Genomic DNA, 16,981 nt, shown 5'->3' with positions numbered 1-16,981 from the left:
GCTCCAATTCCTCCTTGGGGTGAGCTGAGGTGCGGTCACTTGATCATCTTGAGCGTCATCTTGAGCTTTTCCTTGATCTTGAGGTTGCTCTTGATCTTTAACTTGCTCGGAGAAGAGAACTTGACCTTGGGCATCACTTGGAGATACGACACCGTCTTGAGATAGGTTTTGCCCTTGGTCTTGTTCATGAGGTTGAGGGCCTTCACTTTGTTCTTCGGAAGCGTGTGGGCCTTGGGTTGGTGATGGCTCCACGTGAGTGTAGAATTGTCCTTCTCCTTCGGCCACAAGGGGTTCCTCAATGGGTAGGATAAAACCAACTCACATTCTTCTTATGGATTGGGGAGGAATTTCATCACCTACATCACAAGTGCCACTTTGCTCCACTTGGGAGCCGTTATTCTCATCAAACTCCATGTTACACGTCTTCTCAATAAGTCCAGTGGACTTATTGAGGACACGGTAAGCATGAGAGTTTGTAGCATAACCAAAAAATATGCCCTCATAAGCTCTAGCCTCAAATTTAGACAACCGAACACCTTTCTTGAGAATGAAACACTTACACCCGAACACCCGGAAGTACTTGAGGTTGGGCTTGTTACCGGTGAGAATCTCATATGGAGTCAAGTTCTTGCATGACATGTGGTGTTGATGGCTTCGGCCCAAAACTTGTATGGAGACTTGAACTCCACCATCATGGTCCTTGCCGCATCCATCAACGTCCGGTTCTTCCTCTCCACTACACCATTTTGTTGAGGGGTGTATGGTGCGGAATATTGATGCTTGATCCCCTCATCACTAAGAAACTCTTCCAAGGTGTAGTTCTTGAACTCGGTGCCGTTGTCGCTTCTTATTGTCAAGATCTTTGCATTGTGTTGTCGTTGGGCTTCATTTGCAAAGTCAATGACGGTTTGTTGGGTCTCGCTCTTCCTCTTGAAGAAGTATACCCAGGTGTATCTTGAATAATAATCCACAATCACTAAGCAATACTTTATACCCCCAAGGCTATCAAAGGATGGAGGCCCAAAGAGATCCAAGTGAAGGAGCTCCAAAGGCCTCTTCGAGTAAATGATAGTTGTGGGAGGGTGAGCCTTTTCATGAAGCTTTCCTTCGATACAAGCACTGCAAGCACGATCTTTGGCAAAACTAACATTGGTTAGTCCACGGACATGGTCCCCCTTGAGAAGACTTTGCAAATATCTCATATTGACATGGGCTAAACGGCGATGCCAAAGCCATCCCACATCAACTTTAGCCATTAGGCATGTCGTGATCTTAGTGGGTTGCTCCGAAAAGTTAATCACATAGAGACCGTTCTCGACATGCCCAACAAAGGCTACTTTAAGAGTCTTGCTCTACAAGAGGGCCAGGGTATCAACATCAAAGAAAGTGGCAAATCCCATGAGTGCAAGTTGACGAACGGAAAGTAGATTGTATGCAAGGGACTCTACAAGCATGACCTTCTCAATCGTGAGATCATGAGAAATGACAACCTTGCCAAGCCCCAATACCTTAGAGGACGAGGCATCACCACACTCAACATTGGTGGGCATAGGTGGAATCTTGTGAACATCCACCACCAAGTCCTTGCTTCCGATCATATGATTAGTGGCTCCACTATCGAGCAACCATGATCCCCCACCGGAAGAAAACACCTACAAGAGATCAATGCTTGGTTTTAGGTACCCATTTTGTAATGGGTCCTTTGATGTTAGTAACAAGGGTCTTAGGAACCCAAATAGACCATCCAATGTACTCATAAGGAGAACCAACAAATTTGGCATAAACATGCCCATCACTAGCACGTCACAACACATAAGAAGGGTTAAAGTCATCGGCTTTGTTGGGAAGGGAAGTGTTTCCCTTCTTGGCATCACTACCCTTCATGGTGTTCTTCTTCTTCTCCTTAGTAGCACCCTCTCCCTCCTTCACAAAGGTTTGCTTGAGAGGGGAAGGTCGATTGGCCTTGTCATTCTTCTTCTTGTTCTTGGACTTGGGCGCGTACCCAATCCCTTCCTTGGCCACAACTTCCTTTTGATTGCTCAAAAGGTCGTTGAGGTTCTTCTCGCCTTGTATGCAAGACACAAGGCCTTTCTCAAGTTACTCTTTCTACTTAGCATTCTCATCAACAAGATGCACATGCTCACAATACGGGTTGGTAGCATTTGCATTATCAATTAACATCATATGAGGAAATGTGGCTTTCTCCTTGGTTAGCTTTACTTGAAGTTGATCATGAGACTCTTTGAGGCTAGCATGAGCACCCTTCAAGACCTTGTGAGCCTTGTCAAGTAAGTCAAACTCCTCTTTGAGTCTAGCAAGATCAACCCCAAGCTTGGCCTTCTCGGAGTTTAGCACACGAGAAACAACAAGAGCATGATCAAGATCTTTCTTTAACTTAGCATGATCATCGTTGTGTGACTCCTCAAGAGCCAAACAAAGACCACACTCTTCCTCAAGAGCATTGGAAAGATCCATAATCTCATCGACATAGTCACGACTATGCCCCTCCATCTTGGAGATGGTATCTTCGTGAGCCTCGATCATGGCATTGGCTTCACCAAGTTGTTCCAAGAGAGCAACGAAGTGCTTCTTGGATTTACCCTTGAGTTTACCCATAGAGCACTCAAACTCATTCTCCTTCACATTAGATCCCTCATGTTCATCAATGCAATCCGTCAAAGAAGGATTATTAATGATGGTAGTTTTGATCTTGTGGGTTACCTTGTTGGTGGCTTTAGCCACGAGGCACTTGGCGGTGATGCTCTCATTGGGTGAGTCGAAGAGTGACACCCGTGGAGTTGTCGCAATGGTTATGGAGGCCATGGAAATTGGCTCACCATCTTCATCATCATCATCATCATCCTCATTGTACTCTTCTTGTACCACCAACGCCTTGGGAGGAGTCTTCTTGATGAAGTTGCTCTTGTTGGGGAAAGACTTGGCTTTGTCCTTTCGGATGAGCTTGCCACCATTGTCTTCCCCCTTCTCATAAGGGCATCCCGCAACAAAATGGATCACATTGCCACAATTATAGCAAGTCCTCACACGTTGCTTGACCTTCGCGCCACTTGAGTTGTTCTTGTTGAAGTTGGTCCTTGAGTTCTTCTTGCTCCAAAATTGCCTTGAAGCAAGAGCCATGTGTTCATGATAGGCATACTTTGTATCTTCGGGGTTGCTCTCCTCTTCTTCCTCTTCGTCCTCTTCTTCCACACTAACCTTGGCCTTTAATGCAAGGTTGGGCTTCTTTGCTGTTTGAGAACGTAGCACCGCATTGTCGACGGTCTTGTCCAAGATTCTCATAGCCACAAACTCATCCAACACTTCACTTGAGGACAAGGTGTGGAAGTACGGCCTTTGACGAATGACGGAGAACATGGCCTCGTGGTAAGGCATCATTGCCTTGAGGAATTTATGCTTGATCCAATTGTCATCCGTGTCCTTGCTCCCATGATCTTAGAGTGAGACCACGAGTTTGGTTACTCTCTGATAAAGCTCATGAGGTTCTTCATCTTCTTTCATTGCTAACTCATCGGCTTCATCTTGCACCACTTCATAGTTGCAGGCGTTGAATGCTTGCGCTTCCCTCTTGTCGCAGTTAGCATCCGTCACCTTGTTAGTGAGATCACCCACTTTCAACGGTGCGGTGGATAGTTTAAGCCCTTCTAGGAACTTATTAAACATGCTTTCAACCTCGGTCGTCATGGAGGTTTTCAATGTGTCCAAAGCCACATTGAATTCCTCACGAGAGACCGCGGTTCCCCCATCGGCCGTAGACGAGATCAGATTCACACCGGAGTGCTCCTCCACACCGTCTACGGTGTCAACCATACTCTTCGGACGTCAAAGTCCTTAATAAAGAGATGAGGCATGTACTCCGTAAATAGTCATACGTGCTTATGGAAAAGAACTTGCATGACATCTTTTGTCCTACCCTCCCGTGATAGCGGGGTCCTATTGGAAACTAAGGGATATTAAGGCCTCCTTTTAATAGAGAACCGGAACAAAGAATTAGCACATAGTGAATACATGAACTCCTCAAACTAGGGTCATCACCGGGAGTGGTCCCGATTATTGTCACTTCAGGGTTGCCGGATCATAGCACATAGTAGGTGACTATAGACTTGCAAGATAGGATCAAGAACTCACATATATTCATGAAAACATAATAGGTTCAGATCTGAAATCATGGCACTCGGGCCCTAGTGACAAGCATTAAGCATAGCAAAGTCATAGCAACATCAATCTCAGAACATAATGGATACTAGGGATCAAACCCTAACAAAACTAACTCGATTACATGATAAATCTCATCCAACCCATCACCGTCCAGCAAGCCTACGATGGAATTACTCACGCACGGTGGTGAGCATCATGAAATTGGTGATGGAGGATGGTTGATGATGACGAAGGCGACGAATCCCCCTCTCCGGAGCCCAGAATGGACTCCAGATCAGCCCTCCCGAGAGGTTTTAGGGCTTGGCGGCGGCTCCGTATCGTAAAACGCAATGATTTCTTCTCTCTGTTTTTTCCTCATCGGAACTCAATCTATGGAGGTGGAGTTGGAGTCGGAGACGCAACAGGGGCCCACGAGGCAGGGGGGCGTGCCCTAGGGGAGGGGTGCGCCCCCCACCCTCGTGAGAAGGGTGTGGGCCCCCTGGTCTTCATCTTTGGCGAGGATTTTTTATTGTTTTTTCTAAGATGTTCCGTGGAGTTTCAGATCATTCTGAGAATATTTGTTTTCTGCACATAAAACAACACCATGGTAATTCTGCTGAAAACAGCGTCAGTCCAGGTTAGTTCCATTCAAATCATACAAGTTAGAGTCCAAGACAAGGGCAAAAGAGTTTGGAAAAGTAGATACGACGGAGACGTATCAACTCCCCCAAGCTTAAACCCTTGCTTGTCCTCAAGCAATTTAGTTGACAAACTAAAAGAAAGAAAGAAAAACTTTTACAAACTCTGGTTGCTCTTGTTGTTGTAACTATGTCAAGCCAGCATTCAAGTTTTCAACATAGATCATAACTAACCACACTTGCAGTAATTTTCAGGTCTCATCATTACTCATATCAATAGCATAATCAACTAGCAAGTCATAATAATAAATCTCGGATGACAACACTTTCTCAAAACAATCATAATATGATATAATAAGATGGTATCTCGCTAGCCCTTTCTGAGACTGCAAAACATAAATGCAGAGCACCTTTAAAGATCAAGGACTGACTAGACATTGTAATTCATGGTAAAAAAGATCCAATCATAGTCATACCCAATATAAATTAACAGTGATGAATGCAAATGACAGCTGTGCTCTCCAACTAGTGCTTTTTAATAAGAGGGTGATGACTCGACATAAAAGTAAATGGATAGGCCCTTCGTAGAGGGAATCAGGGATTCGTAGAGGTGCTAGAGCTCGGTTTTGAAATAGAGATAAATTGTATTTTGAGCGGTATACTTTCATTGTCAACGTAACAACTAAGAGATGGCGATATCTTCCATGCTAAACACATTATAGGCGGTTCCCAAACAGAATGGTAAAGTTTATACCCCCCCCTCTACCAACAAGCATCAATCCATGGCTTGCTCGAAACAACAAGTGCCTCCAACATACATCAGGTCCCAGGGGGAGTTTTGTTTGCAATTAATTTTGATTTAGTTTGCATAAAGCATGGGACTGGGCATCCCGGTGACCAGCCATTTTCTCGTGAGTGAGGAGCGAAGTCCACTCTTCTTGAGAATAACCCGCCTAACACGGAAGATAAGGACAGCCTTTGTTGATACATGAGCTATTCGAGCATACAAAACAGAATGTTTATTTGAATGTTTAGAGTTTGGCACATACAAATTTACTTGGAACGGCAGGTAGATATCGCATATAGGAAGGTATGGTGGACTCATCTGGAATAACTTTGGGGTTTAAGGGATTGGATGCACAAGCAGTATTCCCGCTTAATACAAGTGAAGGCTAGCAAAAGACTGGGAAGCGACCAACTAGAGAGCGACAACAGCCATGTACATGCATTAAAATTAATAAACATTGGATGCAAGCATGAGTAGGATATAATCCACCATGAACATAAATATCATGAAGGCTATGTTGATTTGTTTCAACTACATGCGTGAACATGTGCCAAGTCAAGTCACTTAAATCATTCAAAAGAGGATACCACCCCATCATACCACATCATAATCATCTCAATAGCATGTTGGCACACAAGGTAAATCATTATAGCTCATAGCTAATCAAGCATGGCACAAGCAACTCTGATCTCTAATTGTTATTGCAAACATGTTTATTCATAATAAGCTGAATCAAGAACGACGGGCTCATCATATTTACAAAAACAAAAGAGGTCGAGTTCATACCAGCTTTTCTCATCTCAGTCAGTCCATCATATATCATCATAATTGCCTTTCACTTGCACGACCGAATGGTGTGAATAATAATAAGAGTGCACGTGCATTGGACTAAGCTGGAATCTGCGAGCATTCAATAAACAGGAGAAGACAAGGCAATATGGGCTCTTGGTTAAATCAACAATAATGCATATAAGAGCCACTTCAACAATTTAATTATGGTCTTCTCCTACTGACCCCCAAAGAAAAGAAAAGAAATAAAACTATTTACACGGGAAAGCTCCCAACAAGCAAAAGAAGAACATGAAATATTTTGGGTTTTCTTTTTAATTATTACTACTACAGCAAAAAAATAAACAACTACTAAATTTTTTTGGTTTTTCTTAAGGTTTAACAAACACACAAGAAGAAAGCAGGAAAAAGAAAATAAACTAGCATGGATATTATAGTGAAAAAGTATGAGCACCGACATCTAGCAATGAGTGTGTGTGAACATAAATGTAATGTCGGTGAGAAATACGTACTCCCCCAAGCTTAGGCTTTTGGCCTAAGTTGGTCTATGGCCACGGCTGGCCTGGCGGATATCCATAATAATAGTTGTTGGGGTCGTACTGTGATGAGGAGGAATAGTTGGGATCATACTGATGTGAAGCGGTTATCGCATGCTGTGCTGCAGCGTGGAGTTGAGCTGCCTCCGCTCTCCTCTCGTACTCTTCTGCCTCCTCTCTGGTAATAACATATCTTCCTTTTGTCTGCGAATCAAAGAATGTAGGAGCAGGGAGAGTAATACGGAAAACACGTCGTTTATCAAAAATTAAATGATATAAGAGAGGTGATTCAGGCCTCTCGACAAACTGGTGCAAGGACATAGAGTCATAATCTAAATATGCAGGAGGCAACTCCATATCACCCTCACGATTGTCTATCTCAAGAAAATGAGCTAAGCAGGTTGCATAAATTCCTCCAAAGAAATCTCCATTATGCCTATTGTGATGCAACCTACGAGCTACAATGGCTCCCATATTATAAGATTGGTCTCCTAACACAGCACTCCTAAGAATGCTAAGATCAGGGACACACATGTGACATGCTTCATCCTTAGCATTTATGCATCTACCGATGAAGAGAGCAAAATAATGTATAGCAGGAAAGTGAATGCTCCCTATGGTAGCCTGCGTTATATCTCTAGATTCCCCCACAGTTATACTAGCAAGAAAGTTTCTAAATTCAGATTTAGGGGGATCCCTAATACTGCCCCATGATGGAAGTTCACAAGCAGAAGTGAAATCCTCTAGGTCCATGGTATAAGATTTGTCATAAAGATCAAACCTGACTGAAGGAGAATTACGCGAAGATGAATACTCAAACCTCCTCACAAATGAACTTGTGAGATCATGATACTGGGGGCATTTGTTAGCCTCAACATCCTCAAGACCAGCATTGCGCAAATATGCTTTGAATTCTTCTTTAATTCCCGCACGGTCCATAAAATTTTCCGACGGCCATTCGCAAGGCCGTACTGGAGCGTCTCTTGGTGGATCCTCGTCAGCATCGCGCATAGCAATCCTAGGTCCTTGCTTCTTAGAGGAACCACCTTGGAATATCTTTCTAAACATATTGATTTTCTCTGAAAAATTCTGAAATTTTTAGTAACTTCAAACAAAAATGAACCAAACTCAATAAAACTGATAGCAACTACTCCTACAAGTGCCTAGAGCCTAAATCAAGCATTAGAACTACTTGGAACCATATAAATTTGACATGCAAGCTCAAGAACATGGCCACCTATGCAGCACAAATTTGCAAAGAATAAAGCACTAGAACAAAAACTAATTGGACCAATGGAGGAGTCACATACCAAGGAACAATCTCCCCAAGCAGTTTTGCGAGAGGTGATTTGAGCAAGGAGATCGAAAATCGCAGCAAAAGTGGCTGGAACTCATGCTTGAGTTGGTTTTTCAGGTTTGTGTGAGATAGATGAAGAAGATGGGTGCTGGGATAAGTGGAGGAGGGCCACCGTGGGCCCACAAGGCAGGGGGAACGCCCTATAGGGGGGGGGGCACCCACCACCCTCGTGGCCAGGTGGCAGCTCCTCCCGCGGTAATTTTTGCATAGTAAATCCTCAAATATTGCTGAAAAAATCATATTAAATTGGCATGGCATTCTGAGGACTTTTATTTTCGGGATATTTTTATATTGCACAGATAAGTCAGGAAACAGACAGAAAATACTATTTTTACTTTATTTAATCTAAATAACAGAAAATATAGAGAGGGTACAGAAGCTTGTGCTTCTAGTTTCATCCATCTCATGCTCATCAAAAAGAATCCACTAACAAGGTTGATCAAGTCTTGTTAACAAACTCATTTCGATAATCATGAAACCGGAGAAATTTCGAATAACACTAAGTTACCTCAACAGGGATATGCACATCCCCAATAATAAGAATATCATATTTCTTTTTGACAGTAGGAAGAGGAAATTCAAAACCTCCAAATATAATCGATGGAATTTTTCCAATAGAGTTGATACTATGAACTTGAGGTTGTTTCCTCGGAAAGTGTACAGTATGCTCATTACCATTAACACGAAAAGTGACATTGCCTTTGTTGCAATCAATAACAGCCCCTGTAGTATTAAGAAAAGGTCTTCCAAGAATAATAGACATACTATCATCCTCGGGAATATCAAGAATAACAAAGTCCGTTAAAATAGTAACGTTTGCAACCACAACGGGCACATCCTCACAAATACCGACAGGTATAGCAGTTGATTTATCAACCATTTACAAAGATATTTCAGTTGGTGTCAGCTTATTCAAGTCAAGTCTACGATATAAAGAGAGAGGCATAACACTAACACCGGCTCCAAGATCACATAAAGCAGTTTTGATATAATTTCTTTTAACAGAGCAAGGTATAGTAGGTACTCCGAGGTCTCCAAGTTTCTTTGGTATTCCACCCTTAAAAGTATAATTAGCAAGCATGGTGGAAATTTCAGCTTCCGGTATCTTTCTTTTATTAGTAATGATATCCTTCATATATTTAGCATAAGGATTTGTTTTGAGCACATCAGTTAATCGCATACGCAAAAAGATAGGCCTAATCATTTCAGCAAAGCGCTCGAAATCCTCATCATCCTTTTTCTTGGATGGTTTCGGAGGAAAAGGCATGGGTTTCTGAACCCAAGGTCCCCTTTCTTTACCATGTTTCCTAGCAACAAAGTCTCTTTTATCATAACGTTGATTCTTTGATTGTGGGTTATTAAGATCAACAGCAGGTTCAATTTCTACATCATTATCATTACTAGGTTGAGCATCATCATGAACATCATCATTAATATTTTTACTAGGTTCATGTTCATTACCAGATTGTGTTTCAGCATCAGACATAGAAATATCATTTGGATTATCAGGTGGTTCAGTAATAGGTTCACTAGAAGTTTGCATAGTTCTATCATTTTTCCTTTTCTTCTTTTTAGAAGAGCTAGGAACATCAATATTATTTCTTTGAGAATCTTGCTCGATTCTCTTAGGGTGGCCTTCAGGATACAAAGGTTCCTGGGTCATTCTACCAGTTCTAGTAGCCACTCTAACAGCATAATCATTTTTCTTTCTATTAATTTCATTAAGCACTTCTTTTTGAGCCTTAAGTACTTGTTCTACTTGAGTGGTAACCATAGAAGCATGTTTGCTAACAAGTTTAAGTTCACCTTTAATATTAGCCATATATTCACCCAAGCGTCTAATCATATAAGCATTTTCTTTTAATTGTCTACCAAAATAAGCATTGAAGTCGTCTTGCTTATACATAAAATTATCAAACTCATCCAAGCATTGACTAGCAATTTTAGTAGGAGGGACTTCAGCTTTATCATATCTATAGAGAGAATTTACCTTTACTACCTGTGTCGGGATATCGGGATCAAGAGGTTCTTCAGTGAATAAATAATTAAGATCATATGTTTCTTCAACAGGCGGTATATTAAGACCATGTATTTCTTCAATAGGAGGTAAATTCTTAACGTCTTCAGCTTTAATACCTTTTTCTTTCATAGATTTCTTTGCCTCTTGCATATCTTCGGGACTGAGAAATAAAACCCCTCTCTTCTTCGGAGTTGGTTTAGGAATAGGCTCAGTAATTGGAGCAGGAGATGGCTCAGGAGCTGGCTCAGGAGCTGGCTCAGGAGGTTTCCAATTATTTTAATTTGTCAACATATTATTCAATAGAATTTCATCTTCATCCGGTATTCTTTCCCTGAAAAGAGAACCAGCATAACTATCCAGGTAATCTCTGGAAGCATCGGTTAGTCCATTATAAAAGATATCAAGTATTTCAGGTTTCTTAAGAGGATGATCAGGCAAAGAATTAAGTAACTTGAGAAGCCTCCCCCAAGCTTGTGGGAGACTCTCTTCTTTAATTTGCACAAAGTTGTATATTTCCCTCAAAGCAGCTTGTTTCTTATGAGCAGGGAAATATTTAGCAGAGAAGTAATAAATCATATCCTGGGGACTACGCACACAACTAGGATCAAGAGAATTAAACCATATCTTAGCATCACCCTTTAATGAGAATAGAAATGTTTTGAGTATATAAAAGTAACGCGATCTCTCATCATTAGTGAATAGGGCATCTATATCATTTAACTTAGTAAGATGTGCCATAACTGTTTCAGATTCATAGCCATAAAACGGATCAGATTCAACTAAAGTAATTATATCAGGATCAACAGAGAATTCATAATTCTTATCAGGAACACATATAGGTGAAGTAGCAAAAGCAGGGTCAGGTCTTATTTTATCTCTAAGTGATTCTTTGTTTCATTTAATTAATAACCTCTTAAGCTCATATCTATCTTTACAAGCAAAAATAGCGGTAGAAGATTCCGTATCAAAAAGATAGCCCTCAGGAATAACAGGCATATTTTCATCATCACTATCATCATCGTATTCAGATTCAATAATTTCTTTTTCTCTAGCCCTAGCAATTTGTTCATCAAGAAATTCACTAAGGGGCACAGTAGTATCAGTCATAGAAGCAGTTTCATCATAAGTATCATGCATAGCAGAAGTGGCATCATCAATAACATGCGACATATCAGAACGAATAGCAGAAGCAGATGTAGGTGTCGCAAACTTACTCATAACAGAAGGTGAATCAAGTGCAGAGCTAGATGGCAGTTCCTTACCTCCCCTCATAGTTGAGGGATAGATCTTGGTTTTTGGATCTCTCAAGTTCTTCATAGTGTCCAGCAGATATAAATCCCAAGTGACTCAAAGAATAGAGCTATGCTCCCCGGCAACGGCGCCAGAAATTAGTATTGATAACCCACAAGTATAGGGGATCGCAATAACTTTCGAGGGTAGAGTATTCAACCCAAATTTATTAATTCGACACAAGGGGAGCCAAAGAATATTCTCAAGTATTAGCAGATGAGTTGTCAATTCAACCACACCTGGAAACTTAGTATCTGCAGCAAAGTGTTTAGTAGCAAAGTAATATGATAGTGGTGGTAGCGGCAACAAAAGTAAAGACAGCAAAAGTAATGTTTTTGGTATTTTTGTAGTGATTGTAACAGTAGCAGCGGGAAAGTAAATAAGCGTAAACCAGTATATGGAAAACTCGTAGGCACCGGATCAGTGATGGATAATTATGCCGGATGCGGTTCATCATGTAACAGTCATAACATAGGGTGACACAGAACTAGCTCCAATTCATCAATGTAATGTAGGCATGTATTCCGTAAATAGTCATACGTGCTTATGGAAAAGAACTTGCATGCCATATTTTGTCCTACCCTCCCGTGGCAGCGGGGTCCTATTGGAAACTAAGGGATATTAAGGCCTCCTTTTAATAGAGAACCGGAACAAAGCATTAGCACCTAGTGAATACATGAAATCCTCAAACTAGGGTCATCACCGGGAGTGGTCCCGATTATTGTCACTTCGGGGTTGCCGGATCATAGCACATAGTAGGTGACTATAGACTTGCAAGATAGGATCAAGAACTCACATATATTCATGAAAACATAATAGGTTCAGATCTGAAATCATGGAACTCGGGCCCTAGTGACAAGCATTAAGCATAGCAAAGTCATAGCAACATCAATCTCAGAACATAATGGATACTAGGGATCAAACCCTAACAAAACTAACTCGATTACATGATAAATCTCATCCAACCCATCACCGTCCAGCAAGCCTACGATGGAATTACTCACGCACGGCGGTGAGCATCATGAAATTGGTGATGGAGGATGGTTGATGATGACGACATCGACGAATCCCCCTCTCCGGAGCATAGAACGGACTCCAGATCAGCCCTCCCAAGAGGTTTTAGGGCTTGGCGGCGGCTCCGTATCGTAAAACGCGATGATTTCTTCTCTCTGATTTTTTTCTCATCGAAACTCAATATATGGAGGTGGAGTTGGAGTCGGAGACGCACCAGGGGGCCCACGAGGTAGGGGCGTGCCCTAGGGTGGGGAGCGCGCCCCCCACCCTCGTGAGAAGGGTGTGGGCCCCCTGATCTTCATCTTTGATGAGGATTTTTTATTGTTTTTTCTAAGATGTTCCGTGGAGTTTCAAGTCATTCCGAGAATATTTGTTTTCTGCACATAAAACAACACCATGGTAATTCTGCTGAAAACAGCGTCACTCCGGGTTAGTTGCATTCAAATCATACAAGTTGGAGTCCAAAACAAGGGCAAAAGAGTTTGGAAAAGTAGATACGACGGAGACGTATCAATATGCAACTATGTGAGCAACCTATATGATGCAAAAAGAACAAGCACACAAGCAAGCAAGGGATATAACACAAATAAGCTTGCACAAGTAAAGGCACGAGATAACCAAGAGTGGAGCCGGTGAAGACGAGGATGTGTTACCAAAGTTCCTTCCTTTTAAGGGGAAGTAAGTCTCCGTTGGAGCGGTGTGGAGGCACAATGCTCCCCAAGAAGCCACTAGGGCCACCGTGTTCTCCTCACGCCCTCACACAATGCGAGATGCCGTGATTCCACTATTGGTGCCCTTGGAGGCAGCGACCGGACCTTTACAAACAAGGTTGGGGCAATCTCCACAACTAAATTGGAGGCTCCCAACGACACCACGAAGCTTCACCACAATGGAATATGGCTCCGCGGTGACCTCGGCTGTCTAGGGTGCTCAAACACCCAAGAGTAACAAGATCCGCAAGGTATTAGTGGGGGGAATCAAATTTCCCTTGGTGGAAGTGTAGATCGGGGCTTTCTCAACCAATCCCTAGAAAATCAACAAGTTTGATTGGCTAGGGAGAGAGATCGGGCAAAAATGGAGCTTGGAGCAACAATGGAGCTTAGGATTGGAAGAGGTGGTCAACTCGAAGAAGATGAAGACACCCCTTATATAGTGGAGAGACAAATCCAACCGTTATCCACTTAACCAGCCCGCGATCCGCAGTACTACCGCACCAAACTAGCGGTACTACCGCGACGAACCGCGGTACTACCGCTGCCACGGCAGGAGCTAGCCCAGGCCTGTAGCATAGAAGCTGGGGGCGGTACTGCCGCTGGCGCGGTACTATCGCTCCCCCTTGCGGTACTACCACAAGGCAGGATTGGACTAGCCTGGGAAGGGCGCAGACAAATAAAAATACATCAGTGGCAACTTCCGCTGAGTTTCAAACAGTGCAAAAATCCGACACGGTACTATCGCACTTGGCACGCGGTACTACCATGCAGGGAGCGGATGTAAAAAATTACATCCGCCCCTACCTCCGCTCATGTTGTTGTGCCATGCCAGGACTCACGGTACTACGGCTCCCAAGGAGCGGTAATACCGCAGGGGCCTGCAGTACTACCGCTCCGAAGAGCAGTACTACTGCATGCCCCAGAACAGCAACACTAGGAATCCTTCTTTTTGCATATACACGAAAAAACGGAGCATGCTACATTGTGCTAATGGAAAGGCGGTGCAAAAGTAGTAAACCTGTACGTGATGATTCCACCCAAACCATTCCAAAGCGGACCCCCTCTTAATATTACGGATTTCCTACGAATCAAATCCACCAAAAAGAAACGTAGAAAAACACCATCTTCAATAGTCATCGAGGGGCACCAAACCGTCTTGTGCCTAATGGTGAAATGTCCGAAATACTCAAGGCACACGATTAGTCCGCAAAAACATTGTCATCAATCACCAAAACACCTTAGGGATAAATATGCCCTTACACATGCGACCAAGGAGACAGAGATATTTTCAACGCCTCAACAATTGTAACCCTTGGTGATGGGAAAACAGCCAACTTCTGGGACTGCTCCTAGACTGGTGCAGGAATGCTGAAAATGGAGTTTCCGGAGCTCCACAAGCACACAAGAAGAAAGAACATGATAGTCCAAGCAGCACTTCTGAATGACACTTGGATTGCGGATCTTGCGCATGGGAACACGCAACATCTCTGGCCCGAGGTGATCCGCGTGAACAGATGGTTCATCTCGAAGAACATAAACCTCAACGACCAGCTCCGAGACACAATTCAGTGGAAGCACGAGGCCTTGGAATCCTTCTCCACCAGCTCGGCATACAACTGCCAGTTTCAAGGGATTATCAAGACAAACTTCAGAAAGATGCCATGGCATGCGTGGGCACCGGCTCGGCTAAAGTTTATGGTTTGGCTGCTGTTAAAGAACAGGCTCTGGTGTAACAATCGGCTACAGAGAAGAGTATGGCCAAATGAATATTTTTGTCAGTTTTGCTTCATAAACTTGGAAACCTCTGAACATCTGTTTTGGAAGTGCCCCTTTTCATCTCCAGTCTGGACAAGAACTGCTCAAGGCAACGGCTGTAGCTCCTTACACCCTGCAAAATGGCGGGACAAGACCAAAGCTGTGGAGATCATAGCAGAAATGATAAATGGAGCAAGACCCGAGCACAAAAAGGCAATCAAAACAATGATCATCATGGTGTTAGGGGACATCTGGCATCTGCGCAACGAATGCACCTTCAGGCACAAGATAACCAACCTGATCGAAACCATGGCAAGCATTAGAAGAACTTCTGACTTATGGCGCCAGGCAGGAGCAACCCACCTAGAGCACCCGTTCTGGGATCCACCATGAGTAGTTAACTCAGTGGTCTAGCCCTTCGGTTATTGTTGTTTTTATCTCTTCTTTTTCCTTCCTTGATCGCAATATCGAACACCACCTTTTGTTTTGTCATCTACTTCCTACTATTAATCAATATATGCCAGCCACCAACTGGTCCTTTCAAAAAAAGATTAGTCACCTCTTCCCGCGCATCCTATAAATTCCCATGCAACACAGCCATACATCTTACCAAACTCACACCGAGCTGCCCACATACTGAACACACAGATCGGCGGATTAAGCTAGCACAGGCAGGCCTCAGGTATGTAGCAATGGCCAGGTCGGCATCCTACTTGGGAGTGGTCGCCATCATACTGGTGGTGCCGTGTGCCGACGTGTCCTTTGCGGTCGCGCAGCCGTGTCGCCCGCTGCCGCTGAACTCCCGGGTGATCCACCCTAGACAGTTCGGCAAGAAGACGTGGACTCTCACCTGTGACAACACCAAGGACAAGAGGAACCCCTACATGGCCACCTGTGACAAGAGCTACCCCAACGAGTGCCTCATCCTCTGCCCCAGCTGCAAGACATACTGCTGTACGCATATATACATCACCAATCTTTCCCTAGTCTCAAGCCATACATGCCCTTCTTTTTTAACTTTTTAAGTGACACACGATCAAAGACACCTCCCTATATTTTTGAAGATGCACAAAGCCCAATGAATGCAATGGTACTAATGCTTTAGATCAGCTACCTCAATACTAATCACAAAATCTTCTTGAAGTGTGTGACTTCTACCCTGGAATGTCCCGCGGTGACCCCCGCTTCACTGGCGCTGATGGCAACAACTTCTACTTCCATGGCAAGAAGGACCAAGACTTATGTGTCGTCTCTGATACTGACCTCCATATCAACGCCCACTTCATCGGCAAACGCAACCCCTCCATGAGCCGAGACTTCACATGGATCCAGGCCTTGGGATCCGCTTCGCAGACCACCACCTCTACTTTGGTGCCTAGAAGACCTCCAAGTGGAGTAATGACGTCGATCGCCTCGAGTTGACCTTCGATGGAGCATCGATCAACATCGCTACTGACATTAGCACATAGTGGCAATCCAACACTTTGCCTGCCCTTACCGTCACGAGGACCTCCATGACCAATGGTGCGAGGGTCAAGCTTGAGGGTGTGTTTGACATCATGACTAAAGTAGTGCCCATCACGGAGGAGGACTCCCGCATCCACAACCATGATGTGACAGAGGATAACAGCCTCGCGCATTTGGTCATTGGGTTCAAGTTCTATGGCCTCACCGACAATGTTCATGACATTCTAGGCCAAACTACCGCTCCAACTACGTCAACAAGCTCAACGTGAGTTCTAGAATGCCGGTGATGGGTGGTGTAGCAAGCTATGTCTCCTTCGACATCTTCGCCATCGACTGCAAGGTCGCTAGGTTCGGCCATAATGGTGGCATCTCCATGATCACAGTCAGGGCTAACTAAACTATTGCTCAACACAAAATCGGTTAATGTAATCGGCCTACTACATACTAGCACAGGCAGGCC

The 16,981-nt window shown here is 43.5% G+C and overlaps 1 pseudogene; it reads left to right on the top strand.

The window, feature by feature from the left end:
* Window positions 1-15,746: 15,746 nt before the first annotated feature.
* On the top strand, window positions 15,747-16,918 carry LOC119298379 (annotated as a pseudogene).
* Window positions 16,919-16,981: the final 63 nt, after the last annotated feature.

This window comes from Triticum dicoccoides, chromosome 5A (genome assembly GCF_002162155.2).
Source record: "Triticum dicoccoides isolate Atlit2015 ecotype Zavitan chromosome 5A, WEW_v2.0, whole genome shotgun sequence".
In the NCBI taxonomy this organism is placed as follows: Eukaryota; Viridiplantae; Streptophyta; class Magnoliopsida; order Poales; family Poaceae; genus Triticum; species Triticum dicoccoides.
This window is presented reverse-complemented; position numbering and strand designations above follow the sequence as displayed.